The sequence below is a fragment of the Gekko japonicus genome, unplaced genomic scaffold (genome assembly GCF_001447785.1).
Source record: "Gekko japonicus isolate JY-2015 unplaced genomic scaffold, Gekko_japonicus_V1.1 scaffold2106, whole genome shotgun sequence".
NCBI classification, from domain to species: domain Eukaryota; kingdom Metazoa; phylum Chordata; class Lepidosauria; order Squamata; family Gekkonidae; genus Gekko; species Gekko japonicus.
This window is the reverse complement of record NW_015176039.1, coordinates 149,487-165,234: the sequence shown is the minus strand read 5'-3', so window position 1 is coordinate 165,234 and position 15,748 is coordinate 149,487.

The following is a 15,748-nucleotide window of genomic DNA, read 5'->3' as shown; positions in this document are numbered from 1 at the left end:
GAATCTGATTGGCTGGGCCGATTAAAAGGCATCCTGTTAAACAGAACGTCTACGTGAAGTGTGGTTAGAGTTTCTATTACAGTTATACATAACCTCACTCCCCGACATTTTGTGGTTGGCTCCACCTCTAGCGGCAGCATTTTTTGTGATTGGCTGTACGCACTGCTGCCGCTTCCCGTGGCAGTGAATTCCACGTGTTAATTACTCTTTGGGCGAAGAAGTACTTCCTTTGATCTGTTCTAAGCCTCCTGCTCCTTAATTTCATGGGAGTGCCCACGAGCTCTTGTCTTGTGAGAAAGGGAGAAAAGGACTTCTTTCTCGACCTGCTCTGTCCCGTGAATAATGTTGTAAACCTCGATCGTGTCACCCCTCAGCCGTCGTTTCTCCAAGCTAAAGAGCCCCGAGCGCTTTAACCTTTCTTCATGGGGAAAGGGTTCCATCCCCTTAATCATTTGAGCTTCCCTTATCTGTTGTTGTTGTTCAGTCACACAGTCGAGTCCGACTCTTCGCGACCCCATGGACCAGATCACGCCAGGCCTTCCGGTCTTCCGCCGTCCTCTGAAGTTTGCTCAACTTCATGTTCGTTGTATCTATGACACTGTCCAACCATCTCATCCTTTGCCTTATCTGTACTTTTCCAAATACTGGAATGCCTTTTTTTTTGAGATGCAGTGACCAAGGCTGCGGTCACACACACTAGATAATCCACTTCCCGTGCACTTTCCAGCTGGATTTTACTGTGCGAACTGGCAAAATCCGGTCGGAAAGTGCATTGAAAGTGGATGGAAAGGGGCTTATTTAGTGTGTGTGATCCCAACAGCCCAGAAGTGTACACAGTATTCCAAACAAGGCCGCACCGTAGATTTATACAAGAGGCATCATGACGCTGGCTGATTTGTTTTCGGTCCCCTTCCCAATAATCCCCATTACGTATTTTATTTTATGTATTTTATCTATCTCGTAAGCCGCCTTGACCTCTGTCAGGAAGAAAGGTGGCTAATAGAATTTTTAAATAAAGTAAACAAATAAGCTAAAACATGTGACTTCGAGGTCTGGATGTGAGAATTGGCCCGTGGTAGGTATTGCTAGATAAAGAAATCTGCATCCTCCAGATCGTCACCTTTTCAGATTCTCGCGGTCACAACACCGGGTTCTGCTCAGCACATGCAATAAGAAATGGCGGGTACCGCTTGCCACAACGTCTGGCTGGGTCTAGCTTTCCCGGGCGGATTTTTTTGAGGCATGTATCTGCCGGTGTTCAAGCTCTCGGCTTCCTCCTTGGCCAAACGTGCATTCCTGTGGCAGTCAAGGTGGTTTATCCCGCCCTAATCCTCGGTAGATAACTGATCTCCTCAGCCAGTGCTCGGCAACTTTGCTACAATTGGCAACTCTGGCTGCTCGTGGGAGTTCCAGAAATTGGCCCGGCACGGGGAGGGGCAAGCTAGAGGGCATTGGTGGGGCTGCTGGGCGGAGGCGCCTTCCTGGTGCATCTCCATCTCTGTGTCTCCAGTCGCTGGCCCACGTGCTCGGGGCTTTTGTCCAAAGACACGGCGCATCCTCCAAGGCATGTTAATTGCAACCAGGGAGCAGCAGGGAGTGAGCTGCGTGGGCGGCAACAACAGCACACGGCGGGCTTAAGATAGGCAAAGTGGATTCGCTCGAACCACTCCTCCTCGTCATTCAGGCCTTTCCCTCTCAAAAAAAAAAAAAAAGGAAAACAGGGCACGGGCAGTTCCTGGGAAGTGGTTCGCCATAAGCAGCTTGGCATAAACTGGAGGACTGTAACAGCCAATGCAAGAATTTCCCTCAGTCAGAGAATCAAAAAATCTAGAAAGAGCCCCTCGTTATCTACCCGAGCTTCAGAGCTGGAAATTCAAACCTTAGACAAATGGTCTTCAATCTTTCCTGACCCAGAAACCCACCTCATCCATGGAGGGGAACCAACCCCTACATCAGAAGTGTCAGACTAATTTCTTATGAGGCCCAACGATGCCATAAATGTCACTTGGTTGGTCCGGGCCATGTGTGCCATAAAATGTAATGCCGGTACGGGAGATATAAACTTTAAAAAGGACACAGGCAAACCCAATTTAATGATATTTAATGATATTACTTTTTACTCAAAATACAGATAAAAGCATTTGATTCCTAGCAGCGAAAGTGATCGATTTACTGAGGAGCCCACAAAAGCCCCAATGAATGTGTTTAATCATATACAAGACTAGTTTTTTTCCCCAAGGGATACCATAAAGGGGGGATTACCTTATATTTCCATACATGCTAGTTGCTTGCGGGCCAGGTAAGAAGCCCTGGATGGGCCTGTTCTGGCCCCCGGGCCTTATGTTTGACACCCCTGCTCTACATGGCTTGGAACTGGGGTATCTGAAGGACTTTATTCTCCAATATGTTCCTGTCTGGGATTTAAGATGATACGGGGTGTTACCCCCAAATGCTGTGTTTTGTCCAAAAATGGGCTGTCTCCTGTTTTTGTTGGGGAATTAGCGAAGGAGACAAAGCTTTCGAGAGGGAGGTAACTAGCGAGGTGGGCCACCAGCGTTCACAGGGTGGCCAAAGTATTTGAGCTTCAGTTTCATTATCTGGCCTTCCAGGGAACAGTCAGGGTTTATGTCTTTTAGGATTGACTGATTTGATCTCCTTGCAGTCCAAGGGACTCTCAAGAGTCTTCTCCAGCACCATAGTTCAAAAGAATCTATTCTTTGGCGCTCGGCCTTCCTTATAGTCCAACTCTCGCAGCCGTACATGACTACTGGGAATACCATTGCTTTGACCATGCGGACTTTTGTTGGCAGGGTGATGTCTCTACTTTTTATCATGCTGTCTAGGTTCGCCATCGCTTTCCTCCCAAGGAGCAGGCGTCTTTTAATTTCATGGCTGCTGTCACAGTCTGCGGTGATCTGGGATCCCAGGAACGTGAAGTCTGTGCAGTTTAGGATCAAGGGAAAACATACACGGCAATGGGACTGAGCATGGCCAGTTATAGGGCAAAATGCTACCTGAGGGTATGCTAGATGGGACTGCCCTCCTAAAACAATATTCTGATGGGATTAGCTGGAAGTAAAACAGTGTGTTGGGACCACGCTGAAGAGCGTTCCCAGGAACGGACAAAGGCATGGGGGAGATGGTTGGGAGGATATCCTAACGTAAAAATAAAAGCTGAAGTTGAAACTCTTGATAGCCTCCTCCAGTGACTCACGAGTGTTAAAAATTATCGGATTATACTAATCAAAAAGCAAAAATACTGTTCTTCTGTGTTAGGTGGGAAAGTGGTATGTATTAGGGGTAGCTTTTTTTGTGAAGTAAATGTGGGAATGGGGAAGGTGAGGCCGGGGTGATCGGATTAACGATCCGGGTAAATAGCATTCGCTCTTGGGTGAGACGAGCCCATCTATCTATCTATCTATCTATCTATCTATCTATCTATCTATCTATCTATCTATCTATCTATCTATCTATCTATCTATCTATCTATCTGATTTTTACCCTGCCCTCCCGGCCTAGGCCGGCTTACAACTGAGTAAAATTCAAACAATACAATACATAAAATCACAAACTAATATACGTAGAATGTTAAAAACTCAAACATAATAAAACATAGTAAAGTGCGAGCAGTATCCTCAGTTTACAGTCAGCTCTTCAGTCTTCTTCGGCTATCTTAGGTGATTGGCACGGGCAGTATTTAAGGGACCGGTGGGTCAGGGTTCAGCCAACATAGCTATTAACTGTTGGCAGTGGAGTATTAGGTGGTGGCAGCTCCAAAGGCCTGGCGGAATAGCTCCGTTTTACAGGCCCTGCGAAATGCAAAAGGACGCAGCGCGGTCAGACCAAGATTCTTACAGCTCCCAAGGTCTTTGCCTAGACACGTCTCTGAGGCCGGCCAGGCTGGCTTGATGCTGATTTTACCATAGAGTTTTGCCGAAAAACCAGAGCGTTGCCCTCGACATCGCTAACGTGCAGACGTCACTTCCAGGCGAAGAAGGCACGTCGTGTGCAATGTCACTGTTTCTGGGGGTATGGGCGGGCGACATCTCTTCCCACTCCCGGAACGTCCCCTGATCCCCCCTGCTGGCAGGCGAAAGGAACCTGGCAACCCTCGTTTGGAGAAAGCAGCTAGGGCCAGGTGGGCCTTTTGCCCACCAGGGCTTCTGATTGGGCACTGGAAGTTTGATTGGCTGTGCAGGTTTTCAACAACATTGCTTTGGCATCAGCTGCCACACTGGCACAGGGATCTTTACGGTCTGACTGAAGGTAAGCTGCGAGCAGCCATTTTGTGGCCGACTCTGCCTCCTGCAGCAGCCATTTTGCGGCCGGCTCTGCCTCCTGCAGCAGCCATTTTGCGGCCGGCTCTGCCTCCTACAGCAGCCATTTTGCGGCCGGCTCTGCCTCCTGCAGCAGCCATTTTGCGGCCGGCTCTGCCTCCTGCAGCAGCCATTTTGTGGCCGGCTCTGCCTCCTTCAGCAGCCATTTTGTAGTTGCGCCCCTCATACTGTGCCAGAATTCCAAAGGTACATGCAGGCTCCAAAAAGGTTGAGGAACCCTGGAACGAGGGGTGGGGAAAAGGTTTTACCGTCTTCCTTCCCACCCCACAATTTACCGTCACAAATGCCCCTTGCCCCCTTTACCATGAAGTCAGGACTCCTTGGAGCGTGAGTCGACTTCGTCTGTGGCGCATTGGCTGGTTTTGTGAATGCTGGCACATGTCGAGACTGCAGGTCAGGATGACATCTGAGCCGTAGATGGGTGGGTCCCGTCCTTGGCACGTGGGCCAAATGAATACAGGGCAGATGCATTCTTTGGAGCTCAAAGGTATTTTCAGAGTCTGGCTCAAGAAGGAAGCAAGCCCTGGGCTCGTATGTGTACGGCGGCACTAATACCTCACGTGACCTAGACACACTTTCGTAGGATATGGCCCCAGAATTTTCTTTGATGTTCCATTAGGGAAATAGATGGGTTCCTTAGCATTTGCCAGTTTCCTTAAAACAAACAAACTCAGAGCTTGAAAAAGTTAGTGAGATACTTCACATATGATATAAATATCACCAGAATTAGATGGATTAGAATTTTTTAAAAAAAATAATCGTACTTCTTTACACAGAGAGTGATTAAAATGTGGAATTTGCTGCCAGAAGATGTAGTGATGGTCACAGGAATAAACAGCTTTCAAAGGGGATTAGATAGATTCATGGAGGATAAGTCTATCAATGGCTACTAGGCCTGGTAACTGAGGGGAACCTTTACATTCAGAGGCAGTCACCTTCTGAATGTCGGTGCCAGGAGGCAACATCGGGGGGAGGCCTTGGCCTCTATCCCCAGTTGTTGGCTCTGCAGTGAGATAGGATGCTGGACTAGATGGACCACTGGTCTGATCCAGCAGGGGTCTTCTTATGTTCTTATCATAAGGGGAAGGCCTTGGTCTCTATGCCCTGTTGTTGGACCTCCAGAGGAACTGGTTGGCCACTGTGTGAGACAGGATGCTCAACTAGATGGACCACTGGTTTGACCCAGCAGAGCTCTTCTGATTTTCTTACCAGGGGAAGGCTTTGGCCTCTATGCCGTGTTGTTGGCCCTCCAGAGGAACTGACTGGCCACTGTGTGAGACAGGATGCTGGACTAGATGGACCACTGGTCTGATCCAGCAGGGCTCTTCTGATGTTCTTATGAAGGCCTCATCCTCTGTGCCCTGTTGTTGGCCCTCTGTGTGAGGAACTGGTTGGCCACTGTGTGAGACAGGATGCTGGACTAGATGGACCACTGGTCTGACCCAGCAGAACTCTTCTGATGTTCTTATCAAGGGAAGGCCTCGGCCTCTATGCCCTGTTGCTGGTCCTCCAGAGGAACTGGTTGGCCACTGTGTGAGACAGGATGCTGGACTAGATGGACCACTGGTCTGACCCAGCAGGGCTCTTCTGATATTCGTAATAACCTAGCACATTTCTCTGTCCTTGGTCCAAGTGGTTCCCCTTCCCAAGGGGGTCTCAAAAGCTGACAAGTGGATTTTCTCACTTTCCAACACTTTTGTCCACATTTTCGATGAGCGTCATGAGTTGTTTTTTGTCTGACCCACCCGCTCCTTTGCAGAGCGGGAGATAGCCAGCTTCTCAACCGCAAACCATTGACCTATGTTTGAATCCAGCTCTGGAGGGACACGTCACTTTCTGTTTGTGGGGCATTTGTTGCTAGGGGTGTCTAAACAGTGATGGCGCTGCACAACCGTTTGTGGCGCACATCCATCGCGCCTCCTTGTTTGTGTTCTTTGCACCCAGTGATGTTCTTGAGATGACAACGAAACAAAAGTTGGATAAATATTATCTCTCCTGTGACCCAGGTTCGGTTTTTCCGGGCATCTATAAACATGTACTTTGGTCCCTGTGAGTGCCAGAAGTCGTTAATCAGATTCAGAAGAGCAATGGCAAGGAGCCATTCTTGAGATGTCTGCTTTGATTGGTCCCGGAAGCAGGGTGCTTCCAAAGTCCCTCCCCCTTCTCCAATCACAGGAGTCCCAGGGGCTTCACGAGACACCCTCGTTTTGATCATTGGCTCAGGCCCCGGTCACACGGAAGGTTTTGGGCCGGGAGAGGGACGGATCGGGGGCGCAGCAAACAGGCGCGATCTCACCGCAACATCTGGGAAGTGGCGTGCACCCGTCCCTGATCCATCTCTAACACCGGAAAACCCGGTGCAAAAAAGAACCTCCTACAGAGGAGGACTTACCTGCAGCACCGCAGCAAATGCGGCCGTGGGATTGCCGCCGCGCCCGTTGTGCGTATCAATCCCGGCTCCCCACCAAACTGCGCATGCGCACACATGCGCAGTTCGGCTGCCACGCTCTTTTTTCTGTGGCTACCCCCCGGCATCTGATCATGCCGGGGAGGAAGTGCGCGGCGGCTCAGGGGATCTATGTGATCCTGCCGCCGCGTGTCTCTTTTGGTGCGGCTTTAAAAAGCCGGACTTTGCCCGTCCCCCTCCCCCCCCCCCCCCCCGTGTGGCAGGGACTTCAGAAGAGCAACAGACACACTCACCGGTTCCTTCCCAACAAGGAACAATGAGTCTGTGTGATTATATTTAAATGACCTGGGTTCAAATCCCCACGCAGCCATGGTGGATGCTCACTGGGTGATCTTGGGCTGGTCATTTTCTCTCAGCCTAACGAACTCCACATGGCTGTTACCTGTGAAGACAAAGGGCGGGGATCCTTTGAAGAGGGGCAAGCTAAAAATGTAAAACAAACGATGTTTGCTCAGGTGCAAAAACTAATGGATGGTGTATACCAGGGGTCCCTTATGTGGGGCCCGTGGGCACCGTGGCACCCACTGAAAATTTTCCTGGAGCCTGCCAGATGTTTTTAGAAAGTGGATGGGGCCAGGCGGGGCTTTCAAGAGAGCCAGTTTGGCGTAGTGGTTAGGAGTGACGGATTCTAATCTGGGAGAACTGGGTTTTATTCCCCACTTCTCCACACGCAGCCAGCTGGGTGACCTTGGGTCAGTCTCCGTTCTCTCAGAGCTCTTTCAGCCCCGCCTACCTGACAGGGTGACTGCTGTGGGGAGAGGAAGGGAAAAGAGATTGCAAGCCACTCTAAGACTCCCAAGTGAAGGGCAGGGTATAAATTAGGGCTGCCAAGTGGGAGCGGGTAAACCCCCACTTTGGAGGCCTGATTTCCGCTGCTGCGAAATCGGGCCCTGGGGGGAACTCCGCCCCCCCCAAGACGCAACCACGTCAATCACATTGGGGGCGTGGCCCCGATCGTCGGAGGGAAAACTCTATGGTTTTCCCTCCGACGATCGGGGCCACGCCCCCAACGTGATCGTTGTCACACGTCACTTCCAGTGATGTGCTGGCAGCGCACGCTTCGCACGCACACGCACAGATCCAGAGACAGCTCCCGGAGCCTGGCAAGGCTCCCCCGCCAGTAAGTACTTTACACTTGGCAACCCTAGTATAAATCCGATCTTCTTCTTTTGCCCAGCAAGGCTTCTGGTTGGCGATTGGAGACGTGATTGGCTGTGCAGATTTTTAAAAACATCACTTTAGCAGCTGCGGTCACCACAGCACAAGGATCGTCACTGTCTGACAGAAAGCAAGCTGTGGCAGCCATTTTGTGGCTGGCTGTGCCTCCTGCAGCAGCCATTTTGTGGCAGCCACGCTGGGTTGGAATTCCAACAGTGCTTGCAGGCGGGAAAAGGTTGGGGCCCCCGGCAGAGGTGGAATCCCTTTGAGAAAGACGGGCTATAAATAATGCAAATTTAAAAACTGGCAACCCTCGTTTGGAGAAAGCAGCAAGGGCCAGGTGGGCCTTTTGCCCAACAGGGCTTCTGATTGGGCACTGGAAGTTTGATTGGCGTGTAGGTTTTGAACAACGTTGCTTTGGCAACAGCTGCCACACTGGCACAGGGATCTTCACTGTCTGACTGAAGGTAAGCTGCGAGCAGCCATTTTGCAGCCGGCTCTGCCTCCAGCAGCAGCCATTTTGTACCAAAATGTAGCAAGATAAACAGTGGCGGGTAGAGTCACACTGGAATGCTCCCGAGAAAGAATGGAACAGTGCTGATGTGTCAGACTGGTTCAGATGTGAACTCGGCCAAGAAGTTGGCTCGGTTACCTTGGGCCAGTCACCCTCATCTCCGATAGAGGTTTTGAACTCAAAAATGGAGAAGAGAATGATGTAACCTGCCCTTGTGTTCCTTTCGAGGAGGGCAGGAGGGGGAAAAAATGGCACTGAAACATTTCCAGAGGTAAATATACTCCCGGCCATTTTGGATTTGGCTCTCGCTGTGCTTAAATGGTTGCAATAGCGAGGGGAGTGACCAATAATGGTTGTTTTGCATTGACGTATATCACGCAGTCTTGCTTTAAGTCTCAGTGAGAAAAGTGGACTGTAAATAATGATGTCAATACATGCACAAATAAAGGTCAGCCCAGGGAACAGAAAACAAAAGAAGCGAGTCTGAAGAAATGAAACTTGAAAGAAAGGTTTTGAGAAAACAGAAACTTCGGCTGCTCTTAGGGATTGGTCAGGGTCGGGTCGACGGCCCCAGATCTGAATCTAAATAAGAGGGAACCAGAGTACGAGGAACAGCAGAAATTCAGACCAGTTGGAGAGCCAAAGAAGGGAGCTGAAAATGAATCTTTGCTGTAATTCGGTAAGTAGTAGAAGAAGAAGAGATTGAATTTATACCACGCCCTTCACTTGGAGTCTCAGAGCGGCTTACAAACTCCTTTCCCTTCCCCTCCCCACAACAGAGGGTGGGGCTGAGAGAGCTCTTGACAGAAACTGCTCATTTTCAAGGACAGCTGTGCCAGAGCTTGCGACTGACCCAAGGTCATCCAGCTGGTGCAAGTGGAGGAGTGGGGAATCAAACCCGGTTCTCCCAGATTAGAGTCCGCGCACTTAACCACTACACCAAACTGGTGTCTTATAGGGTCTTTTAAAGTACATTGTGTATTATTCATAATATTCTAAAACAGGTATATCACTACATGCAGGCCCTTTTTTTGCAGAAAAAGCCCAGCAGGAACTCATTAGCATAATAGGCCTCACCCAACAGCGGAAACTCATTAGCATATTAGGCCACACCCTAACGACACAGCTCATTAGCATATTAGGCCACACCCCATGCCTTCCCTTGGCTTGCCCAGGAACCCCACGGCTGCAGGGAGCCCAGGCAAGTCAGCCCTTGGACAGGCCGGGGAAGGCACGAAAGAAGCATTTAAATGCCTCCCCGATCCTTCCAGGGCTCCCCCCCCCGGCTGTAGTGGGCGTGGCCAACTCTGAAGCCAGCCGGAACTCCGTTCCTGTGTGTTCCTGCCCCAAAATAGCCCTGATTACATGCAATATCAACAATAATAATCAGTTTGCATTTCCCCGAAAATAAGACCTACCCCAAAAATAAGCCCTAGCAGGATTTCTATGCATTTGTGGTATAAGTCCTAGTGTGTCTTCTTGAGAAAAAATAAATATAAGACAGTGTCTTATTTTCGGGGAAATACGGTAGCTACCAGTCAATTGACATCCTTTTTACACAATCAACCCCAAGGGGAGTTTCTAGAATTGTACACCCGCTTCTCCGTGCTTGAAAGTCTTCTAAAGGGGGAAGTTTCCTTTTGTAGTTACATTGAAGTTTAAATTGATGTTTGTTGCTGGTCCTACAAAAGGCCCTTTAAGCAGCTGACAATCATAGACGGAGCACTCCTGTCTTTTTCAAGGCTGTGCTTTAAACAAGCAAGGAGAAGCGGGTGTACAATTCTAGAAACTCCCCTTGGGGTTGATTGTGTAAAAAGGATGTCAATTGACTGGTAGCTATTAGATTGTGCAAACTGATTATTATTGTCGATATTGCATGTAATGAATATATACCTGTTTTAGAATATTATGAATAATACACAATGCACTTTATAAGATGGAACATATAGAACACTTTAACTTATAAATAAGGTTTTTGCAGTGTATATATTTGTTGTTTGGCCCACCAGGATGTTGGCAGCACTAAGGCCAGAGAAGTTTCCTGGGAAAGGAACCAAGTCGAGTTAAAGCAAACTGCCCTTTTTTAGAACCTGCCAGCATCAAGGTTGTTCTAGTTAGGTTTAGCTGGATACATTTCCCTCATTATTATTATTATTATTATTATTTTACCTCAAATACTTATTCATTTTTGTGTGCAAACTGCTTAAAGTGTTTTTAAAACCATATGCTGTTAATGCTTTGTACAAATTCTCAGTCCGCGCTTTGTCATATAACGCTCCTTTTTGTCCATTGACTAGGGTTGCCAACTTCGGATTGGGAAATTCCTGGAGATTTTAGGCTTGGAGACAGGGAGGGCAGAGGTTGTGGAGAGGAAGGGGAAGGCATTTGTGAGCCGCTCTGAGACTCCGATTGAAGGGCAGGGTATAGATCCAATCTCCTCCTCCTCTTCTTCTACTACAAGGGGTAGATATGACCTGGAAATTTCTGACTTCTGGAAATAATTTGTAATTCCATAGAATAGTCAAGATATATAAAAATAAAGTCAGGAGAAGGAGTAGGGTTGCCAAGTCTGGGTTGGAAAATACCTGGAGACTTTGGGGGTGGAGCCAGGAGAGGGTGTGATTTGGGGAGGGGAGGGGCCTCAGCATAATACAATGCCACAGAGTCCACCCTTCAAAGCAGCCATTTTCTCCAGGGGAGCTGATCTCTGTTGGCTGGGGATCAGTGGTAAAAGCGGGAGATCCCCAGGCCCCACCTGGAGGCTGGCAACCCTAAGAAGGTGTCTATATATAGGAAATGTAAGCCAAGAAAAATTTATGTTTTGTGGCTAGATTAGTATTTGACCCATCGGGGGCGCAGCAAACAGGCGCGATCTCACCGCAACATCTGGGAAGCAGCGCGCACCCGTCCCCGATCCATCTCTAACGCCGGAAAACCCGCTGCAAAAAAGAACCTCCTACAGAGGAGGACTTACCTGCAGCACCGCAGCAAGCGCGGCCATGGGACTTGGCAGCCTTAGTCTGGTATATTAGGTGATTGAGTGGTATTTGGTTAAGAAATACTAAGTGGTAGAAATGAAAACCTGACAAAGTTTAGGCTAAGGGTCAAGAGAGTGTGGGGATACTCTAAAAGTCAGAAATACGTGTCTAAATATTGTTGGAAGTATTGTTAAAATGAGGGGGGGGAAATGTAATTGGTATTTTTCTTTTTTGCATAAATCCTTTGTTGTAATTAAGTGGTTTTTTCTCCTTTCCCCCCTTTTTTGTTTTGTTTTGGAAAATCAATAAAGGGGTGTGTGTGTGTGTAAAAAAAGGAAATAATTTGTAATTCCGTGACGTCTCCAGGCCCCACCTGGAGGTTGGCAAACTTACTGCTGACCCGGCGGAAATTTGCCCTCCTCAGCTCTGCTCTGCTCGCGCTGCCTCGGATCCGGGCCTTGTGAGACGATTATAGAAAAGGCTACTGGGTGGGGCAGCTGAGACGGAAAAAAAGAAAGACTTCCAACTGGGAGCAGGCTTCAAGGCCAGAACTTGAAAGGAAGGTGCAGTAATGGCTTGAGCTCATTCCCCCTCCCTCACCGTGCGGGATACCACCTGGAGTAAGATAGCAGCTCCCCCGTGCAAAATTAAGCAAATTGGGGGAAAGGTCAGTCTGTCCTCATCCGTCTCTCTGATAACGTAACGTAACGTAAGTTTGGGGAAACGCTAAATTCATGCAGTCCCCTCCTCGCCCCCAGCAGTCTGGTTTGGGTTTAACGTAAGAAGACAGTTGCCGTTTTGTGCGCGGAAAAGGGACTTTTCTGCTGACTCAAGGTGTGACCTGCGAAAGACCTAAAACAATACAAGCTCCTTTAAAAAAACCTGCCTAAATTTACCTTTTAAAGGCCCTGGTCACACGAGAGGTTTTGGGCCGGGAGAGGGACGGATCAGGGGCGCAGCAAACGGGCGCGATCCCACCGCAACATCTGGGAAGCGTTGCGTGCCCATCCCCGATCCGGACCTTCCACCCAAAACCCCGCACCAAACATAAACCACCTACCTGGGTGGTTCATCCGGAAAGGCCGCATCAAGGCCGGCCGTGGGATCGCTGGCGCGTCCCCGGCTCCTGGCCGAACTGCGCATGCTCACACATCAGTGAGTGCTCACATCAGTGAGTTCAGTCGCACAGTCGAGTCCGACTCTTCGCGACCCCATGGACAAGATCTCGCAAGGCCCTCCTGTTTGCCGCCGTCCTCTGAAGTTTGCTCAATTTCATGTTCATTGCGTCTGTGACACTGTCTAACCATCTCATTCTTTGCCGTCCCCGTCTTCTTTGACCTTCAGTCTTTCCCAGCATCAGGGTCTTATCCAGTGAGTGCTCCCTTCTCATTTGGTGGCCAAAGTATTTGAGCTTCAGTTTCATTATCTGGCCTTCCAGGGAACAGTCAGGGTTGATTTCTTTTAGAATGGACTGATTTGATCTCCTTGCAGTCCAAGGGACTCTCAAGAGTCTTCTCCAGCACCATAGTTCAAAAGAATCTATTCTTCGACGCTCGGCCTTCCTTATAGTCCAACTCTCGCAGCCATACATGACTACTGGGAATACCATTGCTTTGACCATGCGGACTTTTGTTGGCAGGGTTAGCATATCTTACAGAACCGCATGCACCATACTGAGTGCCTTGGAGGAAGGGTGACAAAAATGTAACAGAGGTAGCTGAGAACTCGGGTTCATTTCGCCTTCCACAACAGACCTTACCTCTTAGGATGAAGCAAAGCAAGGTAAACTGAAGAACCGGGGTAGCTGGCTGGTAACCCAGGGTTTTAGACCGCTTAAAAAGTGGATTTAGACAAATACATGGAAAGTAGTTCTGTCCGTGGTTGTTATCAACGGTATCTGAATGAAACCTTCAAGTTCAGAGGTAGTATATCTCTGAATACCATCAGGTTATTTATTTATTAGGGGCTGCAGTGGCTCAGAGGTTAAGGCGCTGAGCTGCAGACTGGAAGTTCGGTAGCTCAGCAGTTCAAGACCCGAGTGCTGCGTGACGGAGTGAGCTCCCGTCTCTGGCCCCAGCTCCTGCCAACCTAGCAGTTCGAAAGCAAGAAATTGCAAGTAGATAAATAGGTCCCGCTACGTTGGGAAGGCAACAGCGTTCCATGCACCTCAGCGTTTAGTCACGCCTGCCACATGAGGATGGAAACATCTTCAGACAGTGCTGGCTCTTCGGCTTGGAAACGGAGATGAGCACCTCCCCCTAGAGATGGATTTGAATGGTTTCCGAGCAAGGGAAACCTTTACTTATTTTTTTATACAGCAGTACAAAAGCAGAGGTAATAAATATACTTGGAAAAAGTATAAAGCCAGCATAAAAAGCCAACAGTTTACAACTTATAGTGGTAGATCCGGCATTAAGCCCCCAGAATACACTTTGCCGGGAAAGGCCGGAGAGAAAAGCTCAGCTTTACGCACCCTGCGGAAACTAGGGCGTTCCCACAGGCACCAGGTCTCATCCAAGAGGGCATTCCAACAGGACGGGGCTACAATTGAGAAAGCCCTCACCCTGCTGGACGCCAAGTAATCCAGAGTTCAGTTGAGTGGCGCAAAGATCACAAGCAACCCGCCCAGCGCAAGTCACCCTGCAAACACCATGCCGCTCCTTCCAATGGAAGTTGAGGTTGCCGATCCGTTTTCTCATTTCTGAGCACCTATTCTACCAAACTTCACGACGGCAGTGGCACATTAACTCAGCTCAGTTGAATCTGCAGGTGTGGGGAATGCCGGGCACCACGCCACAGCAAATACCAGCGCACCTCTGCCCTTGATCATTGTCGGCGGGCATTGAACTGACTTGCATTCCTTTAAAAAGGTTCCCAAATGAAGTGCTTTGATACGGACCTCGGGCTGCCAAATTAAGAACCCCAGGACGGTTTTGATGAGCGAGAATGAGGAGGGAGTTAAAGGCAGAAGATCTAATCCAGGCCTTGTGGTACCATTAAGCATAGGGGAAAGCACACGTGTTTATTTCAGAAACATATGAAAACCTTGTTGGGGCCCAAATAAAGCTTCATAAAATAATCAAATGTATCTGGCCTTTTGGCCCCACAAATAAATTTTATTTGTGTCATTCCGTTCCACATTGGAAGTAAGTATATTAAATTAGGGTACAGTAAAACATGCATTTTTAATACTGGATGGGATTTTTCAGTTGGGTAATTCAGTATTGATTTTAAAAAATATTTTTCTGTGCAGCTTTCCATTTTTGGGTGGCTCAAGTGGTTAAGACGCTGAACTGCAGGCTGTGGAAGGTCGGTAGTTCAGCAGTTCGAGACTCGGGTGCCGCATGACGGAGTGAGCCCCCTTCTCTAGTTCCAGCTTCTGCCAGCCTAGCAGTTCGAAAGCAAGAAATTGCAAGTAGATAAATAGGTACCACTTCAGTGGGAAGGTAACAGCGTTCCGTGTGCCTTGGTGTTTAGTCATGTCCGCCACATGACCACGGAAATATCTTCGGACAGCGCTGGCTCTTCGGCTTTGAAACGGAGATGAGCACCGCAATCCTAGAGTCGGATTCGACTGGCTTTCGAGCAAGGGAACCTTTACCTATCAATTGTTTACTGCCTTACAAGTGAAACGGGCTTTGTCGCATGTTGTATTCTGACCTATTTGACCTCTGAAGAAGGTTCTTGTGGGCCGAAACGCGTCGGGTCATACGTGGTTCTTTTTTTGTGCATTTGTGACTTTGACTGTTTTTTGAGGCTTTATGTGGGCCCCTACAAGGTTTTTATATGTTTTTGAAATAAACATGCGCACTTTTGTTTAATACCTATTGATGTTGTTAACTTTTGGCCCTTTAACAGTTTCCTAAAATTCCTTTCGAGGTTTTTGCTCGGTTGGTTTGGTTTTTCTTCCCCTCTCTTTGTCGGACGATTAAGCCTAGAACAGTGAAGCATCTGTGGGCCTTCTGTGGGTCGTGTTGGCCCCAAAAGGCAGGGTGTCCTAACAGGCCAACAGGGTAGCCTTGGTAGCAACAGAGACCAAGCAGTCACCTATTATTAGAAGCCAATGGTTTAGCCTTGTTGGCATACATACTTAGGAGGAGGAGATTGGATTTATACCCCGCCCTTCACTACCCGAAGGAGTCTGAGAGCAGTTTACAAACTCCTTTCCCTTCCCCTCCCCACAACAAACCCCCTGTGAGGTAGGCGGGGCTGAGAGAGCTCTAAGAGAAACTGTTCTTGAGAGAACAGTTCTGTCAGAACTATGGCTTGGCCAAGGTCACCCAGCAGCTGCAAG